The 12,756-nt window shown below is 30.5% G+C and overlaps 1 long non-coding RNA gene across 1 annotated transcript; it reads left to right on the top strand.

Moving 5' to 3' along the window:
• Positions 1–3,027: 3,027 nt before the first annotated feature.
• On the top strand, positions 3,028–11,510 carry LOC141537619 (uncharacterized). Its single transcript, XR_012480953.1, has 3 exons — positions 3,028–3,058; positions 3,197–3,337; positions 11,372–11,510. It is a non-coding gene; the product is annotated as an uncharacterized LOC141537619 (long non-coding RNA).
• Positions 11,511–12,756: the final 1,246 nt, after the last annotated feature.

Below are 12,756 nucleotides of genomic sequence, written 5' to 3'. Positions count from 1 at the left end.
GATTGGAAAATATTTTTTGATAGAAAAATTCTGTGTAATTTATTTCGATTTAGCTTGAAATCTACTCGATAGTTTTTGATAAAAATTAAAAACTGTTCTTTAAGATTCTAGAATTGCTGCGAGTAGTGTTATATTCAAAGTTTCTAAATAAATTTTTAGTTAATTGATAAATTAAATATTTGTTTGTTCTTTACTACTTTTTAGTTGACTGCTGCACTGAAAAAAAAATTAACTTGAATCAAGAGATAAATTTTTTAACCAAATAAATAATTTTGAAGGTTACATTGTCTTGAATCAAGACGAAAAATTCATAAATCAAGTAAAATTTACTCAAAGCAAAAAAAATTCTTAGGTTAAGAATTTTTCCGCTCAAATTTATCAGATGAAATTCTTCACAATTATTTACTTGCATCAAGTAATTTTTTTCTGTGTGGTGATTTTGGAAAAAGTGACAAGAAAAGATTTAGAAAGTTTCTATTTAAAAAAAAATGTATTGTAAAACTGTTCAAAGTTTCCTTAATATAAAATCCTTAATATAAAATTAAGATGAAATGTATGTGGCATTAATTTATTCGTGATGTGATTGGTCGAATATATCATAAGTATGAAAATATATGTAAACTCTATATTCAGACGTGCGCTTGCGCGCGCAAATTCAAATTCTAATCTAAATAAATTTGTAGTTAATTGATAAATTAAATATTTGTTTGCTCACTACTACTTGAATAACCTTAGAGACGGTCCCCCCACCACTTATTCGTATTCCGATCTCCCTAAGCGATTCTCAAGGCCATTGGTGGAGGGGGTAGCGCACTAAGTAGGAGAAGCGAAGCTGCAGTTGCAATACTGTCGGTAAAAACGTAAATGCTCGGTATTGCCCTCGTACGAGTGTCCATACAGTAAATACACTTGTTCAATAATTAATTTCTGACTACTATCTCAATTACTGGAATTTTTCGTACCAGGGTTTAATTAGTACGAAGCCTTTAAAAATTTATCTAATTAATTAACAGTGAGCTCGGATTGAGCTTAATTTTTTTATTTAGTACTATAAATAAGTATTTTTAAATTATCAATGGTGAATCTGTGATGCTAAAGATTTGAATTAATTCATCAATACTTCCGATGGACTAACCATTGTTTTATTTTATAAAATTTCAAGATACTTCATGAAGACTGAACTGAATTTTCCGCAGGTCGGAAAACTTTCGCCGAAACTCGGCATTTTTATTGATCAAGAACAATTTTTCAACGATCAAATTTAGAGAACTGAGAAATACCTTGAAAAGCACTAAAAAGTACTATCGGTCAAGTATATGTTAACTAATCATTTAAAATGTTTTTTTATTGGAAAAAAAAAAAAATTTATAACGCTTGAGCGATATATTTCGTCGAAGTTATAGATAAAAAATATATATACCATAACGTATGAGTGGGTGCAGTAAATTTAAAAGTACATTAAGTACTTAAACTACCTATATGCGAAGATATATATGGTACATATAAGTCAAGAGAAGAACTTGGAGTCTTCTCATTAATCTCTCACTACAGCGAACGCCGTTGGTGCTTCAGAGTATACTATGTATTTTTATATATATGATGGAGCTTGATGCGATACTTGGAAAGATCTTTATATCTTACTTCATATTTATTATAATAATAGTAATAATAATAATAATTATTATTATTATTACTACTATTATTTAATTAATTGTCTCTAACTTAATGTTTTAATTGAAAATTGAAGCTAACATTACAATAATTTGCAAAACGTGACCATTTAATTATCGTAGCAATTACAATTTGCAATTAAAATTAAAAGAAGACGACTATAATTGCAAATAAGAAAATACAAATTACATTTAATAAATAATTACTTATTTCCAGTATTTATTCGAACGAGAGAAGAATTGTATGAACGAAGTTTTCTTCTCTTCGCGGGCAATAAATATTGTATTAAAGTAAATATTGCTTCTATAATCAAAATTAACTATAAATTTATACCTAGCAATAAAAAAACAATGTTTTTTAAAGTTCTTAACTGAGAAACTTTTGCAATTTTTACGACGATAAAAACTTTGACGATTAGCCAGTAAATATTTTCAATAACCAATTATATTCCAAAAGTTTGAACGAAGCGTAATATAAAAAAAAAGTACAGGAAAGAAGTTTATAATTTGATAAAAATTGCTAAAGATGGAAGATTTCAGAAATATGGAAAGGGTTACAAGAGAAGTGATAGTTATCCGTACAGTGAAAATCAACGGTACTTTGGTAAAACCACGTATCTTCTATGTATTTTAAATGAGAGGTACGAGGTTTTACCAAAGTACCATCGAGATGCGACATGTGACATTTGGCGAGGAACTTTCCAAATTTAGGCACGATCCTCTAGTTTATTGAGAATGCTTTCAAAAGTTACGTTTTCGCTTTGAGGTTTACCACGAAAAACTTTAGTTTTAGAGGGACATTTTTAAATGAAACAGACGGTGGATCATATTGCAATTTTCTAAGCAAACTTATGGTGTTGCTAATCATTCATGGTAATAAGTTAGAATTCAAATTTTTTTAATTGAATAACTATATCTTGCAACAATGTCTCGAGTGACCTGAGAACTGCGATATAAATCAATTAAAAATATCAATTTAACTTTGTCGCGTTATAAGATTTACCTCAAGAACCTCAATGTAATTTCCTTTGACATTTTATTCTTGATAAAATAATTGGTTTCTTCATTACGGTATTATTATTTCAAAGAATCTACCAGTTATCCAATTAAGGTCATTACTTTGTAATGGAGTACACGGGACCTTTTTTATCCGGTGAAGGTCTTCGATCCGAGCTAAAATTATCGACTAATTCCCCAGGGCGCTGTGCTCCGAAGTACTCGCGCCAATAGTCTTAAGCTAATGAGTAAGTCCCCGAGAGGGTAGCGCCGGCGCTGAGAGAGAGAGAGAGTGGGGAAGACAGAGCCAAGAAGAAACGAACCAACAAATTTTGGTAAGTTTTATTGTGTTCGAACGATCGAAGAATCGACATCGCAAACATCTCACTCAGGTAATTATTTCTATTCTATTGTTTTTTGTGGAACGAGGCGATAAATTTTAGTTAAATTTAATGCTTGCTAGGCCCAATGCCGGTTCGCTTAAGTTTAATTAATCTAAGAAATATTCTAATACCAATTTCGTGTTACAGAATAAAATATTCTCTGAGAATTAAGTTACGAAGTGGCGATTCAGGACCGTGCTGGCAATAAGACCTCATCAAAGAAAGACGAGAAACTCGGGAGTAAAAGCGTTGAGGGATTTTTGAAAATAAAACCCAAGGAAACTCCAGGTACAATAAATACGTCTAAATAGATTCTCGGTGAAGCGGCATCAGCCAGGCCTTAAGTCGGCTGAAGGTTATTGCCATTTCGCATTCGATCACAATCATTAGCTTTAAATAAAAATTTAATCAATTAATCTTGCCAAAATTTAAGCAATTGGTTTAGTCAAAATTTAAGTACTAGTAAATTTAACTGAACATCAAAAATAATTAACGAAATGTTAAGAACAAAATTTGGTAACTAGTCAGAATAAAAGTCCGAATAAAGTTAACAATAAATTTAAGAACAAGTCAGAAATAAAATAACTAAATATTTAATTAATAATACCAGGAATTATTTCGGGTTATTAATTAAACACGTAGGCAGAGTCTGGATTAATCTTACTAGGAATTATTTTAGTTTGTTAATTCATGATTTTGGTGTCACGTGAAAATTTGAACTCTGGTAATTGAGTTTGAGTAAAATCAGTTAATTTTGTGTCAAATAAAATCATTAAAATAATTTCAGTAAAATGTTTTAGTCAAATCATCAGAAGTAAAAATTAATTAAAATCAACATAAATAATTTGGGAACGAATTTTGATTGTGTGAAATATAACAAAAGTAAAATTAGAATCAGAAAATAATTTTAAAATTAATTGTTAAAATCATTTAGATAAAAGTAGAAAATAAATCATTTCACTTGAAGAAAAATTCAACAAAAGTTTGGGAGAGAGTCCGTCATCTTGTCTTGAGCTATAACGCTGAGTAAAGGACACACAAGGTCGAGACTAAAAATCTCAAGGCGTTATAAAGTGAAAAATAATCCCCAAAATTAAAATAAACTAAATTCGAAGTTTCGTACAACACAAAGAAAGTAAAAGAAAGTAATTTAGCAAAAATAAAATAAACTCAGTTATTCAGAGACAAGTAAAATAATTTAGTTAAAATTGAGTGAAATAAAACCAATTGCCAATTTCTTAATTCAGAGATTAAAACTAAATAAATTAATTAATTAACTCTGACAAATAATTTGGACAAAACGAAAACATATTAAATAAGATAATTTATAAAATACGGTAAAATTAAATTCAAATGAAATCAAATCAATTATAATTAAAATAATTAAGTGCAATTTTATTACAAAAGTTCCGACGAAATAAAATTAACAAAAGTAAAACAAGGGAAAATAAATTTGTAAAATACTAGGACGTAGCGAATATTTTGTCGGCAGATTATTAAGACCTCTGTCGTCAAATTTTAATCTATTAATACGAGATACGAAGACCTCTTAGTATTAAATATTTATTGTTGTATTATTAAAACCACGGCAGTAAATTAGTTAAGAATTTTAAAAAGGAAATTAATCGCTATAGGAATTTGGATTAGGAAGGAATGAAAAATTTGTTCAAGAGAAAATTTAATAATTGAAATTTAATTTGGATTTAGAAAATTAGTTAATCAGATTTAATTTGGAAAGTAAAAGTAAATAATAGTCTTAGAAAATAATTAATAAAGTATGGAAATTTTAATTAGTGTGTTTGAATGATAATAATTACATTGTGGGTGCGTGTGTAGAATTATGGAATTATGAAACTATTAGAATTTTGGAATTATGGAAATATGGAAATATGAAAAATGATTAGAAACCGCGGTATGGTCGCTCCATAATAGGGTATTGTCGGGATTAAGAGCTTTGATAGGAAACCGTCTTATAAACGGGAATAGGACTTAGGATTAAGTGTTAATTAATTGTAAGGGAAATATCATTGTAATGGGGTGGGTTAAATAAAATTTGTTGTAAAATGAATTTCTTTACAATCGACCTACAATCGTCGATTAGAATTAAAAAAAAAAAAAATTTAACTTAAATAATGGATTTTTTCACAAGTTACAGTGTTTCCGGGTTTCACACATGACGGACAGGAAAATTTTTTGATCTATTTTGGTGTTTTTTTCAAATTCTATTGCAGTAAATAAATTTTTAAAAAGTATGGAATTAATCTCCATTAAATTATCTCGACAATAGTATGCAAAATATCTTGATTCCGTGAACTAACAAGGCTATAATAATAAAAATAGCCGCCAAAATGAGGCGAAAAAAATTTTTCGATCGTAAAGCACTCTCTGATGCTTTGCATCATGAGTCGTGCAATATTCAGTAATCTTGATGACATATTTAACTATGTTGAAGGGCTCATGAAGGCGCCGTCTATTAACAGACTGTTTAACTAACGTGACAGCTTTTGGATTGCTTAAAATTAATGCGCAAGTGGAAATCTATCACGCAATTCAATCAACTTAAATAGACACTTTTTTTTTAGAAATGAGATCCAGCATGATAGTATATTATGTAACCGATTGAATGCGGCTTTCGACTCTGACTGGAGTTGGCGCAACGAGCAGAGTGTATGTTATCACACACGAGTACCGAAAGCCTTATCCACTCAATTTATAGATAAATTAATAGAACTGATTAGAAATTGAGCGTGTTATCCATTTTTTGCGCCTTTTTTTTTTTTTACTACAACAATTGACGTACTAGATATTGGACCGATTAAAACTAAAAATGATCCATTACAGAATATGGGTTAATATTAATGAACAGATCTAACCAAACAAATATTTTCTGTTTAATCAAAAATAACTTCAGATACTCAAAAGCAATGAAATATTTTACAGGTCAAGTGTATGCCACATTTTGCACGACAATTTCTGAGACAAAAGAAATCTCGTATGAATATTTTAAGAGTTCTGGTGATCAATTAAAGTTAAAAAATCATTGCAAGCTGTAGATTGCAAAATTGAGAGCTAAAAAAGGAAAAAAAGTAGCTCTATGTTGGGAAGCTACAATGTAAAATAATGAAATGAGAATCACAAAAAGAATGAAATTCAGAAAGTAGCGATGATGATAAAAGAGACAATTGTTCCTCGTTACTGAGATATTCCGGCACTTCCAGTTCGCAGCTTGCGACTTCTCGGCAGCGAGAAGTATCTCGTTTTCCAGAATACTACTCAGCTAACAATAGCGACTTTAGAGCCCATTTTATATTTGCTCTTTACTAATTAACTCTATATAATATACATAGTAACTGAGTATACTGACAGTTTCGGGTTCTTTACAAAGCTAGCTAAATCTTCACTGCATATTTCTTCAAGCAATAAATATTAAAATCAGTATTAATATTAATATTTACGCGTCTTCTTCTGAAATAATAAAAATCACCGAGACAGACATTAAATAAAGGTTCTTGCCGAAAGGCGAATTGCTATTTTTTATTTCCAGCCTGATTTTATACGGAGATAATTCTCTGTTGAAATTTATTGTTAGAAGCCAGAACAGATTAAGACAAGTTAGTCGGGAAAAAAATTTTAAATATATGAAAAGTAGACTAGGCCTAAAAATTGATTGTTTTTTCTCGAATTTCGTATGAAAATATGTTTGTTACTCTGGCAGATTCGCGATCGATATCAGTAAATATAAAATTGGGTCTCAAGTACACGGAAAAAAAATTGAAGGAATTTTTACTATTTCACTATCGTAATTTTTATTAAATAAAATAGTAACGGTGGACTATACTTCTCATTTAGTAATTTTTACGATCTACTATTCTAAATTTTATCGGACAAACAAGGCTAACAAGAAACTTAAAAAGTCCAATAATATAGAGCAAATTATACAATATGTGTTTGTAAACTTTACAATTCAACTTTTGTAAAAATTGACACCCGGTTTTTTGAAAGAAATTTTAGGGAGGGAGAGAAATAGGAGGTTGGACTAATTGTTACCTATACAGTAACCGAAAAAAGAAATCAGAATTTTCGTCCTATCCGGGAATCGAACCCAGAACTTTTTGTCGGCACTCAGAGACTCTCCCTCTACGCTATCCGAGGTAAACTAGTATTCATGTCCTTTAACATTTACATAAACTCAGAGTCTAGCGCTGTGCACGGTCATCACTCACACTAATTGAGAAACATTCCAATTCAACTATTGTAAAATTTGATATAGTTCTATTGAAAAGTACAGAGGCAGCACTGGAAATTTTAATCTCTTACTTTTTACAATGGTAAGTTGCAAAATTTCATGAATAAATAGTAAATTTTCTTCTAAAATATTTGAAAATTTATAGTAATAAAAGTATAGTACAGCTTTACAATAGTTGTATCTCAAATGTTCCCAGAAATTTTTTTCCGTGTATAAAGACATAGTAAAAACAATTTTAACTTAAATTTTAAGATCCAAAAATGAATGTCCTAGATACTTGTGGATAAAAAATTCTGTCTGAAAATTTGAAGACCTCAGAATATTCCACCAAGATACTTGCCTATCAAAAAAATCCACATCGAAAACCAGCCTAGATTCCCACATGGCTAAAGTACGGTCCAGCTTTATAATCGTTGAATCGTAAATTTTCCCAGAAATTTTTTTCCGTATACTTCAATAAAAAGTTCACTTATAATTCCGTCAATTTCTATTTAAGAGCAAATATTATCATAGTTGAAAATATATTGAAGCTCGAGACTCAATATCAGTAACATTGCCTTCGTTTAATCTCTGGAGCTTCAAGAATCCCATTTCTGTACTTCCATTACTATTATATCAATCATATTCCACCACATTTTTCATTAACAACCACTAAACTTTTATATGGAATCTACATGCAGTGTTATTTAAGTAGTATTTGACGTAACAGCATTGAGTATCGTCTGGATCAGAGTGAATCCACACATGTGACATTCCCTGTTCGCAAACATGGACAAATTCATATTTACACATCCACAAACGCACGAACTTCTGTATTATATAGATTTATGGTACAAAACGAATACTAGAAATACCTACACAGGATGAAATTCAACAGGGAAATATTCCAAGTGCATAGTTTCATAAGCCGTTAATTGAGTTTGTGATTTATTGCGGCGAATGAAAATCCAAAATACTACACTACCAAGCTCCCGGTAATCCAGTGTACATTTACAGCACAATCTCTTGTGTCGCGGATTTAAATTGACTTTAGTAATTGCTTGTGCAAGCTTCCGAAATTTTTTCAATTTTTGCTATCGAAATCACGCAAAACAGAATCAAAATTTGTTCAAATAGAATATTTCACTTAACCATTGTTTTTAAATTATGAGTGGTCATGCTATGATGTCTATAATATACACTTTAACAAACTTCGAACGGAATAATGCTCTATTCAAACTTTGAACATTTAATGATACAATTTGTAACAACGCTTCATATAGAATTGATATTCTATAAGCCGCTTACAGATTAAGCCCACTGAAGATTTTATTACTTCTATCATTTTGATGAGAATAATTTAACCAGCCCGGTAATATCAGCAGAAATATGAGAAGAAGTTCAATGCAATACAATTTTAGATGCAAAGTAATGACCTTAATTGGATAACTGGCAGATTCTTTGAAATAATAATACCGTAATGAAGAAACCAATTATTTTATCAAGAATAAAATGTCAAAGGAAATTACATTGAGGTTCTTGAGGTAAATCTTATAACGCGACAAAGTTAAATTGATATTTTTAATTGATTTATATCGCAGTTCTCAGGTCACTCGAGACATTGTTGCAAGATATAGTTATTCAATTAAAAAAATTTGAATTCTAACTTATTACCATGAATGATTAGCAACACCATAAGTTTGCTTAGAAAATTGCAATATGATCCACCGTCTGTTTCATTTAAAAATGTCCCTCTAAAACTAAAGTTTTTCGTGGTAAACCTCAAAGCTAAAACGTAACTTTTGAAAGCATTCTCAATAAACTAGAGGATCGTGCCTAAATTTGGAAAGTTCCTCGCCAAATGTCACATGTCGCATCTCGATGGTACTTTGGTAAAACCTCGTACCTCTCATTTAAAATACATAGAAGATACGTGGTTTTACCAAAGTACCGTTGATTTTCACTGTACGGATAACTATCACTTCTCTTGTAACCCTTTCCATATTTCTGAAATCTTCCATCTTTAGCAATTTTTATCAAATTATAAACTTCTTTCCTGTACTTTTTTTTTATATTACGCTTCGTTCAAACTTTTGGAATATAATTGGTTATTGAAAATATTTACTGGCTAATCGTCAAAGTTTTTATCGTCGTAAAAATTGCAAAAGTTTCTCAGTTAAGAACTTTAAAAAACATTGTTTTTTTATTGCTAGGTACAGATTTATAGTTAATTTTGATTATAGAAGCAATATTTACTTTAATACAATATTTATTGCCCGCAAAGAGAAGAAAACTTCATTCATGCCTTGAAAAATCTACTTTCATTCCGGCTATTGAGTAGCCTTTTTTTATTTTCGAGTGATTTAGTTCCATTAAATCATTTCTCCAATTTCATTAGTACACTCGACAAATAGCACACACGAACGATTTACCCAAGAGTCTGATTTAACTTCCAATCGATTGACGGATAACTAGCCTTTAAATAAAATTTATCTCAATTACCGTTTCTAAATTTTCAAATTTGAAACTCTTGCTTACAACTTTAAGTGTACTTTTACTATCATTATAAAATAAAATCAAATTTTCTACAGTGACTCGAATGTTTAGTGGTCCTTTTACAGAATACAAGTGGTTTGCCAAAATATCCATTTCTTGCGGAAGAAAATCGGTGTAGTTACTACCAACAAGTACTCGGATGAGTGTTTGTGAGTAGCTGTGTGTATCGAGTTAAATTATTACGATGCAATGCAGAGTATAGACTATTTGTGAGCAGAACTACAAGTAACAAGATTATCAAACTAACCACTCTAACGGAAACACCAACAATATCCTTTACTAGCTTGTACTTTTGTAAGCTCACGTTATTCCCACTATAAATATTATCGAATTTATATATTTTTTCGCGGTTAATGCTATAATAAATTCTGTTAAAATCCTTCGCATGCTAGTGCGCTGAACAAGTAAAATACATTGTCAGGAAGAAAAATGATTACTGAATCAACGAAAAATTTTAAATCGATGAGTCTAAATAGTATTTGAATTTTTATTTATTTTTAATTCTTGTAATACTCAGTAAAATTCATTATTTGAATTTATAATCATATAACAGGTTTTATAATTGATCATTTAAAAAAATTTTATTTTAAAGATTTTTTTAGCCGGGTTATAACAAAAAACGGTTAGCCCTGAAGACCATCTCTGCAACTTCCCGATACTTTCGTAATTAAGCACTCAAAATTGTACTTATTACGATTTTGAGCTCTTCGAGCTCAAAAGTCTGATAGAAGTTTAATAAAACACTATTTTTTGAATTTTCAAACCGCAATAACTTTTGAATGAATTAACCGATTTCCACGCGGTTGGCGGCATTCGACGCAGTTTTTCAAATTCTATTATACATTTTTAAACACAAATTGTTAAGACCGGAAGTTTCAGTGTAATTCGAAAAAAAAACGCATTTATTCGATTTCTTTCGTCAACGATAACTCACGAACGAATCAACCGATTTTGACCGGCTTGATGGCGACCGACGTGGTTTTTCGATGTTAAGAACCGATTAGTTTTTGGAATTGATCGATTGAGCCGTTTAAAAGTTATTCAAAAAAAACTTGATTTGAAAAAATTTTTTTTCGTAGTTTTTTTAAGATTCCTCAAAATCTACCGGTCGGAATCCGTCTAAATTGTATTCAAAATCTAAGTTTGGTCAAGCCCTTTCAAATGACACCAACCGCGATCAAATCGGCCGAGCCGTTCAAAAGTTATGAGAGGTTTACATATATACACACAAACACATACATACATACATGCGTACATACAGACACCATCGCGGGAATAGTCAGGGAAGCTTTCTAGGACCTCAAATCGTCAAGATCTGATGAAAACTCGGTTTTTAGAAAACGGGGTAAAAACAATAACTTCCCGATTTTTGAAAATTTTCAATCTTCTTAGCGGGAAGTTCAAAAAACAGTATAAATAGTGAAAAAATTTTGAATCAGTCACCATTTTTTTTTTAAATGAAAATTTTCAAAATTCTTATCGACGTGCGTCGATAACTACATCCTTACTGATTGAAAAGCAATTTGGGTTTTTATTTTCAGATGATCCGTTTTTGAGTTATCGAACTGACCATGGAGGGGGAAATTTTTTCTAGTGCTTTATGAGATTGTTAATAACTCTGTAATAATTAAATATTTTTTAATGAAAATTTAGGGTAATAATCTTTAATGTACCCTTAATAAAATAAAAAAAATCCGATCCCCAAATTCCTTTATTTTCCCTGTCAAAAAAATTCCCGAAAATCACCTCTTTTTTTCTATCGTCACAGTAGTGTTCTTCTTTAATTAAAATTGGAAAATTAATTAAACAGTAGTTACGCTCAAACCTCTGAGGCATGCACTTTAAATTAAGATTGACCAAGTTCTTATTTTTTATTAAAAATTTATGATTATTTAACGACAAACGTTCGGTCGTAATGAAAAAATGATAATTTATAATAAATGTTTTCTTCTAAAGTGTTGTTTTGGTGGGAAACAAGAATTCGAATCCATAAATTTTCAAAAGCACGTACCGAGTATAGATATAGACACACAATATATAAATATATAATTTTAAAAAATGTATAATAAAGTGTTAGGTGGTTGTGCAGTGCCAACTGGTAAATGATGTGACTGTCGAGCGCTGCCTGCAAACTGTGGCCATAAATCCCGAATCTTATGTCTCCTACGGGAATTCTTACTGGGGTTGAATTTTTCCTCGTGTGTGTCTTTTGTCCTTTCTTCATTTTTATGTCCTCGTTCTTTTCTTTTTGCCGTTTGTGCTCTTCTTCTTCGTCAGCCCCGCCCTCCCACCTCAACTTGGGGGTTTTTACTTTAAAACGGCTTCTAAACCGTAAAGTAGTTTATAGTTTGATAGATAACTTGTTCTGGTATCAACTTTAAACTAAATCACACTTTGTTTATTGTTTTTTATGTCAACGTGTCGTTACTTTGCTAAATTATGTTTTTGACTTATCACTTTCGTGTTTTTCAGATACAACAAAAATATTAAAAGTCACCGAAAGTTTTTCTTTCAAATTGAGATTAACCGCTCAAGTGGTTACGGCCAAGTGGTTTTTAATCAGATTAGTAAATGCTACGATTTTTACCCGAAAGGAAAATAAATTACTGGAAGTAAATGACTTTTATAAGTGACCGTAGGGAATTTTTCAACGGTGTAAATTTTTTAACTTTGGTGATACAAAATATTTATCTGAAATTCAGTTCTTGGTACTGTGCATCTGTTTATAAATTACTGGGCTGGATATTAAACTTTAAAATGTCCCATAGTAAACGCATGCGCTTCAGCAGCTTAGGGCGCCTGCTTTTTGATTCGTGCAATTCGAGCGTTCTTAGTGAGCGCATAACTTTGGTGTCGCTTAAAGTTTTTAAATAAAAACTTAATAAACAATTGTCTTTAATTAATTTTATTGAGACTCTGAAGATAA

Source organism: Cotesia typhae, unplaced genomic scaffold (assembly GCF_013202065.1).
Source record: "Cotesia typhae breed Kobodo isofemale line unplaced genomic scaffold, CoteBio_Ctyphae scaffold_91, whole genome shotgun sequence".
Classification (NCBI taxonomy): Eukaryota; Metazoa; Arthropoda; class Insecta; order Hymenoptera; family Braconidae; genus Cotesia; species Cotesia typhae.
The sequence above is the reverse complement of the archived record's forward strand: the minus strand, read 5'-3'. Positions and strand labels throughout refer to the sequence as shown.